Source organism: Mya arenaria, chromosome 16, assembly GCF_026914265.1.
Source record: "Mya arenaria isolate MELC-2E11 chromosome 16, ASM2691426v1".
Taxonomy (NCBI): Eukaryota; Metazoa; Mollusca; class Bivalvia; order Myida; family Myidae; genus Mya; species Mya arenaria.
The window spans coordinates 28,052,404-28,068,569 of NC_069137.1; the positions used below are offsets into that span (position 1 = coordinate 28,052,404).

At 38.0% G+C, this 16,166-nt stretch overlaps 1 protein-coding gene across 2 annotated transcripts in view; it reads left to right on the top strand.

Annotated features, from left to right (window-relative positions):
* Positions 1 to 352: 352 nt before the first annotated feature.
* Positions 353 to 16,166, top strand: part of LOC128222591 (uncharacterized) — a 91,905-nt gene continuing 76,091 nt past the window's right edge. Inside the window, exon 1 of one of the 2 annotated variants that reach the window (XM_052931681.1) lies at positions 353 to 426. The gene's annotated coding sequence lies outside the window, so the exon portion shown is untranslated. The remainder of the gene's footprint in view (positions 427 to 16,166) is intronic. The other variant, XM_052931682.1, reaches the window with a different exon arrangement.

Below are 16,166 nucleotides of genomic sequence, written 5' to 3' on the forward strand. Positions count from 1 at the left end.
TAAAATTATCCTGAATTTGAAAAATATAGTAAAGCAGTATGATGATATTTATTCTGCTGAAACTTAGTTATATTTATTTGATAAGATACCGAAAGTGGTACACATCTGGAAGCTTTCGTTTATTTGTTCGAAATAATATTCTTTCAAAGATGACTTCTGAATTTAAGTAAGGAAAACTGTTTGTGCCTTTAAATGAATGATTGTTTTAATGCATTTGGTTTGACCTACATACCGACTGATATTATTATCAAAACCACTTGAATATGTTATCAGTCCTACATAATCGTACTCGTCACGTGAAATCCAAATGTCATTATATCAGTTCACTGTGCGACATAGACACAGACAGACGAACAAACAAGTTGAAATATGGCCACCGGAAGTGGGCGTTAATGGATAGTAAACAACAGATAGCTTTCTAGAAAGGTAGGAAATAAGAATATGAATACGGTTTATTTTTCTAAATAATGTACATGTGAATCGTTACAGTAGTTTTGTTCGCTTTTTGTACATGTAGTATTTGTCTTTATTTTAGGCATGAGTTGTGCATGGGGTATATATTTGTTCATGACTCGTCGCTCTTTACGTTGTTTGATCAACTATTCATTACGTCATTCACTTAGCCGCTAATTATTTCATTGCATACAGCCGTTAATTGTGTCATTCGACTCAACCGTCCTTTGTTTTATTTACTTAGCCGCTCAATCTCCAATTTACTCAGCCATTTAATTTGTTCACTTAGACGCAGATTCATTTTGCTCATACTGTCATATTACCATTCACTCGGGCAATCATTATGTCATTCACTTAGCAGCACATTCTGACACTTTACTCAGCCTCTCATTATGTCATTCGCTCAGCTGCTCATTTTGTCAAACACTCGACTGCTTATTTTGACATTGATTTAGTCGATGATTTTGTCATTTCACACAGCCGTTTATTGTAACATTTCTTTCAGCCGTCAAATATTTTATTCACCAAGTCGCTCAATCTGTAATTCACTTAGCTGTTTATTTTGGCAATCACTTAGCCGCTCATTAGGTCATTTATTCAGTTGCTAATTATGTCATTTGCTAAGCCGCGCATTAACTTTCTCTGATTTTCATTTTCGCACCCGTTTAGCTGGTCAATTTGTAATTTTACTCAACCCCCCATGCTGGCATTCACTCAGCCACCTGTTATTATATCTAATACGCCGTTCATTCAGTCATTTACCAATCCCCACATTCTGTAATTGTATTAGCGGACCGTTCTGTCATTCACGTATCCGCTAAAAATTACATTCAATAAGCCCAAAATTATGTCATTCTTTCAGACGCGTATTATTCCAGACACATTGTTATTTACCAAGCCACGCATTCCCTCATATACTCGGTCAATTGTTTAGGAAGCCACTCATTATGTCATTCACTATTAAGCCTATTCTGGCATTGACTTAGCCACTCATTATGTCATTTATTTATTCGCTCATTCAGTCATTTACTTAGCCGCTCATTTTGTAATGTAGTCAGCCGCTCGTTCTGTCTTTCACTTATCCGTTTATGGGGTCATTAACTCAGCCGCTCATTATGGCATTCACATTACCACAAAAAGAGTAATTTATTTCTCCACTTATATGTCCTACATTAAGCCGCCCAGCTTGTCATTCAGAAAGCTGCACATCGCCCATGCCGTCGTTTATTAAGCTGCCCTTTCTGTCCTTCATACAACGAGTTAAACTGTCGTTTTCTCAGCCTTTCATTTTGTCTTTCACTCAGCCGCTCATTTTATTATTTAGTCATTTATTCATTATGTCATCCACTTAGTCGCTTATTCTGTCATACACTCACCTATTCATTATGTAATTCATTCAGCTGCTCATTATGTCATCCACTTAGCTTTTTATTCTGCCATTTACTAAGATGTTCATGATGTCATTCACTCAACCGCTCATGATGTCATTAACTCAGCTATTCATTATATAATCAACTCGGCCGATAATGTTATTCATTTTACCCCGCATGCATACATATACTTCGCCGCTAAGTATGGCCTCCATTAAACCACCTTTGTTGTCATTCAGAAAGCCGCCCATGCTGCCATTCGTTAGGCCGCCAATCTTGTTATTAAAAAAGGCGCTAATGTTGTCATTTATTAAGCCGCCTGATTTGCCCTATCATAGAGCGGTTAAAACTGTCGTTTGGTCGTTACAAAGCCGTTCATTTTGTTAGTCATTCAGCCGCTCATTATGTCATTCACTCAGCTATATGTTCTGCTATTCATTATTTCAGTAACTCTGCCAAACATTCTGTCATTCAGCCAGCCACATACTCTGTAATTGAATTTCAATGTGTCACTCTCTCAGATGCCCGTAATGACATTCAGTCATTCACATTATGTAATTTACTGAATTAAACATTCTGTCACTCACTTATCTGCTCAGTCTGACGTTCATTCAGCTAATTGTGCCAACACCTTATGTCGTTCACAGAGCTGCAAATTGTGTCATCCAAACAGTATGGCATTCACTTAACGGCGTTTTGAATCATTCACTCAGCCATACAATCTATCATTTCTCTAAGCCCCTTATATTGTCACATTCAGCCGCTCAATATGTCGTTCACTCAGTCTCACATATGGTCATTAATTCAGCCGCACATTATGTCATTCACTCAGTCTCACATATGGTCATTAATTCAAACGCGCATTATGTCATTCACTCAGCATCACATATTGTCATTCACTCAGCCGCTCATTCTGTCATACACTTAGTCGCTTATTCTGTCATTCACTCAGCTGCTCAATCTGTCAATCACTCTGCCGCTCATGCTGTTATACACTAAGCCGCTTATTCTGTCAATCACTCAGGCGCTCATTCTGTCATTCCCCTTGCCGCTCATTTTGCAATACAATCAGCCTCTTATTCTCTCATTCAATCAGCCGCTCATTTTATTATTCACTCAGTCGCTCATTCTGTCATTCACTCAGTCGCTCATTCTGTCATTCACTCAGCCGCTCATTCTGTTAAATGCAGTCGCTCATTATGTCAAACACTCAGTCGCTCATGCTGTTATTCACTCAGTCGCTCATTCTGTCATACATTCCGTCGCTCATTCTGGCATTCACTCAGTCGCTCATTCTGTCATACATTCCGTCGCTCATTCTGGCATTCACTCAGTCGCTCATTCTGTCATACATTCCGTCGCTCATTCTGGCATTCACTCAGTCGCTCATTCTGTCATTCACTCAGTTGCTCATTCTGTCATTCACTCAGTCGCTCATTCTGTCATTCACTCAGTCGCTTATCCTGTCATTCACTCAGCCACTAATTCTGGTATTCATTTAGTCGCTCATTCTGTCATTCACTCAGCCGCTCATTCTTAAATTTACTCAGCCACTCATTCTGGTATTTACTCAGCCGCTTATTCTGTCATTCACTCAGCAGCTTATCCTTCCATTAACTCAGTCGCTCATTCTGGTATTCAATCAGTTGCTCATTCTGTCATTCACTCAGCCGCTCATTCTGGTATTAACTCAGTCGCTTATTCTGTCATTCACTCAGTTGCTCATTCTGTCATTCACTCAGCCGTTCATTCTGTCAATCACTCAGTCGCTTATTCTGGCATTCACGCAGTCGCTCATTCTACAATTCACTTAGCCGCTTATTCTGTCATTCACGAAGTCACTTATTATTTCTTTCGTTCAGCTGCACTTATTGTTTTACAGTATGCCTTAACAAGGAATCTGTTTGTCCGGACCATAACTCAAAAAGTACTAAGACGAGTTAGAGAAAACTAGAAAAGAAATTCAACGCATACGTCTGGAACATAACTGCAAATGTATTTGAGAATTTAGTTCAATGTTTATATATTGATAAATTTAATTGAGGAGAAGTGTAATGCAAACAAACCATAACTCTGTATTTGGCATTTGGGGATTATTGTCCAATGTGCATTGTTGTGCTTAATTATTTTCCGAGGCTTTAGTACTTGGAGGTAATGACTTTGAATTTCACATGTACGAACATATCTGATTCACGGGAAGTGACGCACATACGAACTATAACTCTGTATTTGATAATTATTTTCCTTCGGTCTTTATATATGTGTAGTTTCTGCTGAGCAAAAATTCAAGCATCGTTGATATATCCATTTCAAATTCATAATCAGATATGCTTTATTGGTGATGAGTTCAGTGTATATGAATTATCAAGTAGTGTTTGGTATTTTTAGAGTTATTGTCCTTCGTTTTTTATACTGATATTTTTTATTAGAAACATAATTAGATATTGACTTAAATTTTCATAAAGAGGTATATTTTACTGCGTAGAAGTGCTAACATAAACACCATAACTCTGTTAACAATATCCTAACGTTCATTGTCCTTTGTTCATATTTTTATCAATGATTCTTCTCTATCGCCTGCTTTTGTATCAAACACTTAAGATTCTTCTGTTCTTAATTCGACGATGGGTATGGCAGTCTGTGACTATATTTGTCGAGTTTGCACTTCTCTTCAAATATGTTTTTGCCTGCTCTTTCAACCCGCAAATGATATGAATGATTTAAAATCACCTGACAGAATCCTCTCCAGATTGAATTAAAGTGCTCGTGTCCATCACCAACTTTTTGCCATATAACTGAAAGATTTCCGAGTAACCATCATCATACACTGTGCTGGGGTTTTTGTTTTGCCGTTATTGGGCTGCAAAAATGCCTTAATGTGTTTTTATTGTTAGGCGTTTAATATTCACCGCCACAATGCTGTCTTTAATAGGTACAATTAATAACAAATTGCATATCATATAAAGATATGCAATCTACCATGCAGAATGCATGCCAGCTCCGCTAAAGCATCTCTATTATACAATGTTACACAATATGTCGGGCAGTAACAACATATGCAATGCTGTAAAACATTTTCTACAATGACATACATTATGGCATATAATACTGTTACCGACACTGCTGCAGCATATATACTATAAAGTTATACGATCTGCAAGGCATAACCTATACCGCAAATGCCGTGACATATATTATATAAAGATAAATTAAAGGCCATGCAAATCATAAACATTTAAAGCTGCATCACCTTACTAATAAAGTGGTATTGTCAATATCGCATTTGTGCACATTAATTTACTAGTAAAGTGGTATTGTCAACATCGCATTTGTGCACATTAATTTACTAATAAAGTGGTATGGTCAATATCGCATTTGTGCACATTAATTTACAAGTATAGTGGTATTGTCAACATCGCATTTGTGCACATTAATTTACTAGTAAAGTGGTATTGTCAACATCGCATTTGTGCACATTAATTTACAAGTAAAGTGGTATTGTCAACATCGCATTTGTGCACATTAATTTACAAATATAGTGGTATTGTCAACATCGCATTTGTGCACATTAATTTACTAGTAAAGTGGGATTGTCAACATCGCATTTGTGCACATTAATTTACAAGTATAGTGGTATTGTCAACATCGCATTTGTGCACATTAATTTACAAGTATAGTGGTATGTCAACATCGCATTTGTGCACATTTATTTACAAGTATAGTGGTATGTCAACATCGCATTTGTGCACATTTATTTACAAGTATAGTGGTATTGTCAACATCGCATTTGTGCACATTTATTTACAAGTATAGTGGTATTGTCAACATCGCATTTGTGCACATTTATTTACAACCAATGTGGTATTGTCAACATCGCATTTGTGCACATTAATTTACAACTAAAGTGGTATTGTCAGTATCGCATTTGTGCACATTTATTAACAAGTAAAGTGGTATTGTTATTATCGCATTTGTGCACATTAATTTACAAGTATAGTAGTATTGTCAACATCGCATTTGTGCACATTTATTTACAAGTATAGTGGTATTGTCAACATCGCATTTGTGCACAATTTATTTACAAGTATAGTGGTATTGTCAACATCGCATTTGTGCACATTAATTTACTAGTAAAGTGGTATTGTCAATATCACATTTGTGCACATTAATTTACAAGTAAAGTGGTATTGGTATTATCGCATTTGTGCACATTTATTTACAAGTAAAGTGGTATTGTTATTATCGCATTTGTGCACATTTATTTACAAGTATAGTGGTATTGTCAACATCGCATTTGTGCACATTTATTTACAAATATAGTAGTATTGTCAACATCGCATTTGTGCACAATTTATTTACAAGTATAGTGGTATGTCAACATCGCATTTGTGCACATTAATTTACAAGTATAGTGGTATGTCAACATCGCATTTGTGCACATTTATTTACAAGTATAGTGGTATTGTCAACATCGCATTTGTGCACATTTATTTACAAGTATAGTGGTATGTCAACATCGCATTTGTGCACATTAATTTACAAGTATAGTGGTATGTCAACATCGCATTTGTGCACATTAATTTACAAGTATAGTGGTATTGTCAACATCGCATTTGTGCACATTAATTTACAAGTATAGTGGTATGTCAACATCGCATTTGTGCACATTAATTTACAAGTATAGTGGTATGTCAACATCGCATTTGTGCACATTTATTTACAAGTATAGTGGTATGTCAACATCGCATTTGTTCACATTAATTTACAAGTATAGTGGTATTGTCAACATCGCATTTGTGCACATTAATTTACAAGTATAGTGGTATTGTCAACATCGCATTTGTGCACAATTTATTTACAAGTATAGTGGTATGTCAACATCGCATTTGTGCACATTAATTTACAAGTATAGTAGTATTGTCAACATCGCATTTGTGCACAATTTATTTACAATTATAGTGGTATGTCAACATCGCATTTGTGCACAATTTATTTACAAGTATAGTGGTATTGTCAACATCGCATTTGTGCACATTTATTTACAAGTATAGTGGTATTATCATCTTCGCATTTGTGCACATTAATTTACAAGTATAGTAGTATTGTCAACATCACATTTGTTCACATTAATTTACTAGTAAAATGGGATTGTCAACATCGCATTTGTGCACATTAATTTACAAGTATAGTGGTATTGTCAACATCGCATTTGTGCACATTTATTTGCAAGTATAGTGGTATTGTCAACATCGCATTTGTGCACATTTATTTGCAAGTAAAGTGGTATTGTCAACATCGCATTAGTGCACATTTATTTACCACTAATGTGGTATTGTCAACATCGCATTTGTGCACAATTATTTACAAGTAAAGTGGTATTGGTAGTATCGTATTTGTGCACATTAATTTACAAGTATAGTAGTATTGACAACATCGCATTTGTGCACATTAATTTACAAGTATAGTGGTATTGTCAACATCGCATTTGTGCACAATTTATTTACAAGTATAGTGGTATTGTCAACATCGTATTTGTGCACAATTTATTTACAAGTATAGTGGTATGTCAACATCGCATTTGTGCACATTTATTTACAAGTATAGTAGTATTGTCAACATCGCATTTGTGCACATTTATTTACAAGTATAGTGGTATAATCATCTTCGCATTTGTGCACATTTATTTACAAGTTTAGTGGTATTGTCAACATCGTATTTGTGCATATTTATTTACAAGTAAAGTGGTATGTCAACATCGCATTTGTGCACATTTATTTACAAGTAAAGTGGTATTGTTATTATCGCATTTGTGCACATTTATTTACAAGTATAGTGGTATTGTCAACATCGCATTTGTGCACATTAATTTACAAGTATAGTGGTATAATCATCTTCGCATTTGTGCACATTTATTTACAAGTTTAGTGGTATTGTCAACATCGCATTTGTGCACATTTATTTACAAGTAAAGTGGTATTGTTATTATCGCATTTGTGCACATTAATTTACAAGTATAGTGGTATAATCGTCTTCGCATTTGTGCACATTTATTTACAAGTTTAGTGGTATTGTCAACATCGCATTTGTGCACATTTATTTACAAGTAAAGTGGTATTGTTATTATCGCATTTGTGCACATTTATTTACAAGTATAGTGGTATAATCATCTTCGCATTTGTGCACATTTATTTACAAGTTTAGTGGTATTGTCAACATCGCATTTGTGCACATTTATTTACAAGTAAAGTGGTATTGTTATTATCGCATTTGTGCACATTTATTTACAAGTATAGTGGTATTGTCAACATCGCATTTGTGCACATTAATTTACAAGTATAGTGGTATAATTATCTTCGCATTTGTGCACATTTATTTACAAGTTTAGTGGTATTGTCAACATCACATTTGTGCACATTTATTTACAAGTAAAGTGGTATTGTTATTATCGCATTTGTGCACATTTATTTACAAGTATAGTGGTATTGTCAACATTGCATTTATGCACATGTATTTACTAGTAAAATGGTATTATCAACATCGCGTGTGTGCCTTTTTATTTACTTTTTCCGTATTATTGTCAGCATCGCATCCGTGTTCCTCTATTAACTAGTAAAGTTGTAATGTCAGCTTCGAATTCGTGCCCTTCTATTTACTAGTTTAACAGTATTGCCAGCATATAATTCGTGCCTTTCTATTTACTGGTTTAACAGTATTGCCAACATCGCATTCGTTTCCTTCTATTTACTAGTTTAACAGTATTGCCAGCATATAATTTGTGCATTTCTATTTACTAGTTTAACAGTATTGCCAACATCGCATTCGTGTCCTTCTATTTACTAGTTAAATAGTATTTTCAGCATAGAATTTGTGAATTTCTATTTACTGGTTTAACAGTATTGCCCACATCGCATTCGTGCCTTTCTCTTTTGTTTGTTTAACAGCATTGCCAACATCCCATTCGTGCACTTTTTTACTGGTATAGTGATATTGTCAACATTGCATTCGTGCCCATCTATTTACTTGTTAAGTGGTATTGTCAACATCGCATTCGTGCTTATCTTATTACTGGCTCTGTAGTATTGTCAACATCGCATTCTTGCCCTTTTATTTACTAGTATAGTGGTATTGTCAACATCGCATTTGTGCCCTTTTATTTACTAGTATAGTGGTATTGTCAACATCGCATTTGTGCCCTTTTATTTACTAGTATAGTGGTATTGTCAACATCGCATTCGTGCCTATCTTATTACTGGCTCTGTAGTATTGTCAACATCGCATTCGTGCCTATCTGATCACTGGCTCTGTAGTATTGCCAACATCGCATTCGTGCCTACCTGATAACTAGCTCTGTAGTATTGTCAACATCGCATTCGTGCCTATCTAATCACTGGCTCTGTAGTATTGTCAACATCGCATTCTTGTCTATCTTATTACTGGCTCTGTAGTATTGCCAACATCGCATTCGTGCCTATCTTATTACTGACTCTGTAGTATTGCCAACATCGCATTCGTGCCTAACTAATAACTGGCTCTGTAGTATTGCCAACATCGCATTCGTGCCTATCTAATCACTGGCTCTGTAGTATTGTCAACATCGCATTCTTGCCAATCTTATTACTGGCTCTGTAGTATTGCCAACATCGCATTCGTGCCTATCTGATAACTAGCTCTGTAGTATTGTCAACATCGCATTCGTGCCTATCTTATTACTGGCTCTGTAGCATTGCCAACATCGCATTCGTGCCCATATAATACCTGGCTCTGTAGTATTGTCAACATCGCATTCTTGCCTATCTTATTACAAGCTCTGTAGTATTGTCAACATCGCATTCGTGCATATCTCATTACAGGCTCTGTAGTATTGTCAACATCGAATTCTTGCCTCTCTTATTACTGGCTCTGTAGTATTGTCAACATCGCATTCGTGCCTATCTTATTACTGGCTCTGTAGTATTGTCAACATCGCATTCTTGCCCATCTTATCACTGGCTCTGTAGTATTGTCAACATCGCATTCGTGCCTATCTTATTACTGGCTCTGTAGCATTGCCAACATCGCATTCGTGCCCATATAATACCTGGCTCAGTAGTATTGTCAACATCGCATTCCTGCCCATCTAATCACTGGCTCTGTAGTATTGTCAACATCGTATTCTTGCCTATCTAATCACTGGCTCTGTAGTATTGTCAACATCGCATTCGTGCCCATCTAATCACTGGCTCTGTAGTATTGTCAACATCGCATTCGTGCCTATCTTAGTACAGGCTCTGTAGTATTGTCAACATCGCATTCGTGCCTATCTAATCACTGGCTCTGTAGTATTGTCAACATCGCATTCGTGCCTATCTTAGTACAGGCTCTGTAGTATTGTCAACATCGCATTCGTGCCTATCTTAGTACAGGCTTGGTAGTATTGTCAACATCGCATTCGTGCCTATCTTAGTACAGGCTCTCTAGTATTGTCAACATCGCATTCGTGCCTATCTTAGTACAGGCTCTGTAGTATTGTCAACATCGAATTCTTGCCTATCTTAGTACAGGCTCTATAGAATTGCCCACATCGCATTAGTGCCCGTCTAATCACTGGCTCTGTAGTATTGTCAACATCGCATTCTTGCCTAACTTATTACAGGCTCTGTAGTATTGTCAACATCGCATTCGTGCATATCTCATTACAGGCTCTGTAGTATTGTCAACATCGAATTCTTGCCTATCTTATTACTGGCTCTGTAGTATTGTCAACATCGCATTCGTGCCTTTCTCATTACAGGCTCTGTAGTATTGTCATCACGCATTCTTGCCCATCTAATCACTGGCTCTGTAGTATTGTCAACATCGCATTATTGCCTATCTTATAACAGGCTCTGTAGTATTGTCAACATCGCATTCGTGCATATTTCATTACAGGCTCTGTAGTATTGTCATCATCGAATTCTTGCCTATCTTATTACTGGCTCTGTAGTATTGTCAACATCGCATTCTTGCCTATCTTATTACTGGCTCTGTAGTATTGTCAACATCGCATTCGTGCCTATGTTATTACTGGCTCTGTAGCATTGCCAACATCGCATTCGTGCCAATATAATCACTGGCTCTGTAGTATTGTAAACATCGCATTCTTGCCTATAAAATCACTGGATCTGTAGTATTACCATCATCGTGTTCGTGCCTATCTAATCACTGGCTCTGTAGTATTGTCAACATCGCATTCCTGCCGATATAATCCCTGGCTCTGTAGTATTGTCAACATTGCATTCGTGCCCATCTAATCACTGGCTCTGTAGTATTGTCAACATCGTATTCTTGCCTATTTAATCACTGGCTCTGTAGTATTGTCAACATCGCATTCGAGCCCATCTAATCACTGGCTCTGTAGTATTTTTAACATCGCATTCGTGCCTATCTAACCACTGGCTCTGTAGTATTGTCAACATCGCATTCTTGCCCATCTAATCACTGGCTCTGTAGTATTGTCAACATCGCATTCGTGCCTATCTAATCACTGGCTCTGTAGTATTGTCAACATCGCATTCGTGCCTATCTTAGTACAGGCTCTGTAGTATTGTCAACATCGCATTCGTGCCCATCTAATCACTGGCTCTGTAGTATTGTCAACATCGCATTCTTGCCTATCTTATTACAGGCTCTGTAGTATTGTCAACATCGCATTCGTGCATATCTTATTACAGGCTCTGTAGTATTGTCAACATCGCATTCGTGCCTATCTTAGTACAGGCTCTGTAGTATTGTCAACATCGCATTCTTGCCCATCTTATCACTGGCTCTGTAGTATTGTCAACATCGCATTGTTGCCTATCTTTTTACAGGCTCTGTAGTATTGTCAACATCGCATTCGTGCATATCTCATTACAGGCTCTGTAAAATTGTCAACATCGAATTCTTGCCTCTCTTATTACTGGCACTGTAGTATTGTTAACATCGCATTCGTGCCTATCTTATTATTGGCTCTGTAGTATTGTCAACATCGCATTCTTGCCCATCTTATCACTGGCTCTGTAGTATTGTCAACATCGCATTCTTGCCTATCTAATCACTGGCTCTGTAGTATTGTCAACATCGCATTCTTGCCTATCTTATAACAAGCTCTGTAGTATTGTCAACATCGCATTCGTGCATATTTCATTACAGGCTCTGTAGTATTGTCATCATCGAATTCTTGCCTATCTCATTACTGGCTCTGTAGTATTGTCAACATCGCATTCTTGCCTATCTTATTACTGGCTCTGTAGTATTGTCAACATCGCATTCGTGCCTATCTTATTACTGGCTCTGTAGCATTGCCAACATCGCATTCGTGCCCATATAATCACTGGCTCTGTAGTATTGTAAACATCGCATTCTTGCCTATAAAATCTCTGGATCTTTAGTATTGCCATCATCGTGTTCGTGCCTATCTAATCACTGGCTCTGTATTATTGTCAACATCGCATTCCTGCCGATATAATCCCTTGCTCTGTAGTATTGTCAACATTGCATTCCTGCCCATCTAATCACTGGCTCTGTAGTATTGTCAACATCGTATTCTTGCCTATCTAATCATTGGCTCTGTAGTATTGTCAACATCGCATTCGATCCCATCTAATCACTGGCTCTGTAGTATTTTCAACATCGCATTCGTGCTTATCTAATCACTGGCTCTGTAGTATTGTCAACATCGCATTCTTGCCCATCTAATCACTGGCTCTGTAGTATTGTCTACATCGCATTCGTGCCTATCTTATCACTGGCTCTGTACTATTGTCAACATTGCATTCGTGCCTATCTAAGTACAGGCTCTGTAGTATTGTCAACATCGCATTCGTGCCCATCTAATCACTGGCTCTGTAGTATTGTCAACATCGCATTCTTGCCTATCTTATTACAGGCTCTGTAGTATTGTCAACATCGCATTCGTGCATATCTTAGTACAGGCTCTGTAGTATTGTCAACATCGCATTCGTGCCTATCTTAGTACCGGCTCTGTAGTATTGTAAACATCGCATTCTTGCCCATCTTATCACTGGCTCTGTAGTATTGTCAACATCGCATTCTTGCCTATCTTATTACAGGCTCTGTAGTATTGTCAACATCGCATTCGTGCATATCTCATTACAGGCTCTGTAGAATTGTCAACATCGCATTCTTGCCCATCTTATCACTGGCTCAGTAGTATTGTCAACATCGCATTCCTGCCGATATAATCCCTGGCTCTGTAGTATTGTCAACATTGCATTCGTGCCCATCTAATCACTGGCTCTGTAGTATTGTCAACATCGTATTCTTGCCTATTTAATCACTGGCTCTGTAGTATTGTCAACATCGCATTCGAGCCCATCTAATCACTGGCTCTGTAGTATTTTTAACATCGCATTCGTGCCTATCTAACCACTGGCTCTGTAGTATTGTCAACATCGCATTCTTGCCCATCTAATCACTGGCTCTGTAGTATTGTCAACATCGCATTCGTGCCTATCTAATCACTGGCTCTGTAGTATTGTCAACATCGCATTCGTGCCTATCTTAGTACAGGCTCTGTAGTATTGTCAACATCGCATTCGTGCCCATCTAATCACTGGCTCTGTCGTATTGTCAACATCGCATTCTTGCCTATCTTATTACAGGCTCTGTAGTATTGTCAACATCGCATTCGTGCATATCTTATTACAGGCTCTGTAGTATTGTCAACATCGCATTCGTGCCTATCTTAGTACAGGCTCTGTAGTATTGTCAACATCGCATTCTTGCCCATCTTATCACTGGCTCTGTAGTATTGTCAACATCGCATTGTTGCCTATCTTTTTACAGGCTCTGTAGTATTGTCAACATCGCATTCGTGCATATCTCATTACAGGCTCTGTAAAATTGTCAACATCGAATTCTTGCCTCTCTTATTACTGGCACTGTAGTATTGTTAACATCGCATTCGTGCCTATCTTATTATTGGCTCTGTAGTATTGTCAACATCGCATTCTTGCCCATCTTATCACTGGCTCTGTAGTATTGTCAACATCGCATTCTTGCCTATCTAATCACTGGCTCTGTAGTATTGTCAACATCGCATTCTTGCCTATCTTATAACAAGCTCTGTAGTATTGTCAACATCGCATTCGTGCATATTTCATTACAGGCTCTGTAGTATTGTCATCATCGAATTCTTGCCTATCTCATTACTGGCTCTGTAGTATTGTCAACATCGCATTCTTGCCTATCTTATTACTGGCTCTGTAGTATTGTCAACATCGCATTCGTGCCTATCTTATTACTGGCTCTGTAGCATTGCCAACATCGCATTCGTGCCCATATAATCACTGGCTCTGTAGTATTGTAAACATCGCATTCTTGCCTATAAAATCTCTGGATCTTTAGTATTGCCATCATCGTGTTCGTGCCTATCTAATCACTGGCTCTGTATTATTGTCAACATCGCATTCCTGCCGATATAATCCCTTGCTCTGTAGTATTGTCAACATTGCATTCCTGCCCATCTAATCACTGGCTCTGTAGTATTGTCAACATCGTATTCTTGCCTATCTAATCATTGGCTCTGTAGTATTGTCAACATCGCATTCGATCCCATCTAATCACTGGCTCTGTAGTATTTTCAACATCGCATTCGTGCTTATCTAATCACTGGCTCTGTAGTATTGTCAACATCGCATTCTTGCCCATCTAATCACTGGCTCTGTAGTATTGTCTACATCGCATTCGTGCCTATCTTATCACTGGCTCTGTACTATTGTCAACATTGCATTCGTGCCTATCTAAGTACAGGCTCTGTAGTATTGTAAACATCGCATTCGTGCCCATCTAATCACTGGCTCTGTAGTATTGTCAACATCGCATTCTTGCCTATCTTATTACAGGCTCTGTAGTATTGTCAACATCGCATTCGTGCATATCTTAGTACAGGCTCTGTAGTATTGTCAACATCGCATTCGTGCCTATCTTAGTACCGGCTCTGTAGTATTGTCAACATCGCATTCTTGCCCATCTTATCACTGGCTCTGTAGTATTGTCAACATCGCATTCTTGCCTATCTTATTACAGGCTCTGTAGTATTGTCAACATCGCATTCGTGCATATCTCATTACAGGCTCTGTAGAATTGTCAACATCGCATTCTTGCCCATCTTATCACTGGCTCTGTAGTATTGTCAACATCGCATTCGTGCATATCTTAGTACAGGCTCTGTAGTATTGTCAACATCGCATTCGTGCCTATCTTATTACTGGCGCTGTAGCACTGCCAACATCGCATTCGTGCCCATATAATCACTGGCTCTGTAGTATTGTAAACATCGCATTCTTGCCTATAAAATCACTGGATCTGTAGTATTGCCATCATCGTGTTCGTGCCTATCTAATCACTGGCTCTGTATTATTGTCAACATCGCATTCTTGCCCATCTAATCACTGGCTCTGTAGTATTGTCAACATCGCATTCGTGCCTATCTAATCACTGGCTCTGTAGTATTGTCAACATCGCATTCGTGCCTATCTTAGTACAGGCTCTGTAGTATTGTCAACATTGCATTCCTGCCCATATAATCCCTGGCTCTGTAGTATTGTAAACATCGCATTCTTGCCTATCTTAGTACAGGCTCTGTAGTATTGTCAACATCGCATTCCTGCCCATATAATCCCTGGCTCTGTAGTATTGTAAACATCGCATTCGTGCCTATCTTAGTACAGGCTCTGTAGTATTGTCAACATCGCATTCCTGCCCATATAATCACTGGCTCTGTAGTATTGTCAACATCGTATTCTTGCCTATCTAATCACTGGCTCTGTAGTATTTTCAACATCGCATTCTTGCCTATCTAATCACTGGCTCTGTAGTATTGTCAACATCGCATTCTTTCCCATCTAATCACTGGCTCTGTAGTATTGTCAACATCGCATTCGTGCCTATCTAATCACTGGCTCTGTAGTATTGTCAACATCGCATTCTTTCCCATCTAATCACTGGCTCTGTAGTATTGTCAACATCGCATTCGTGCCTATCTTATTACAGGCTCTGTAGTATTGTCAACATCGCATTCGTGCCTATCTAATCACTGGCTCTGTAGTATTATCAACATCGCATTATTGCCTATCTAATCACTGGCTCTGTAGTATTGTCAACATCGCATTTGTGCCTATCTTAGTACAGGCTCTGTAGTATTGTCAACATCGCATTCGTGCCTATCTTAGTACAGGCTCTGTAGTATTGTCAACATCGAATTCTTGCCTATCTTAGTACAAGCTCTATAATATTGCCAACATCGCATTCGTGCCCATCTAATCACTGGCTCTCTAGTATTGTCAACATCGCATTCTTGCCTATCTTATTACAGGCTCTGTA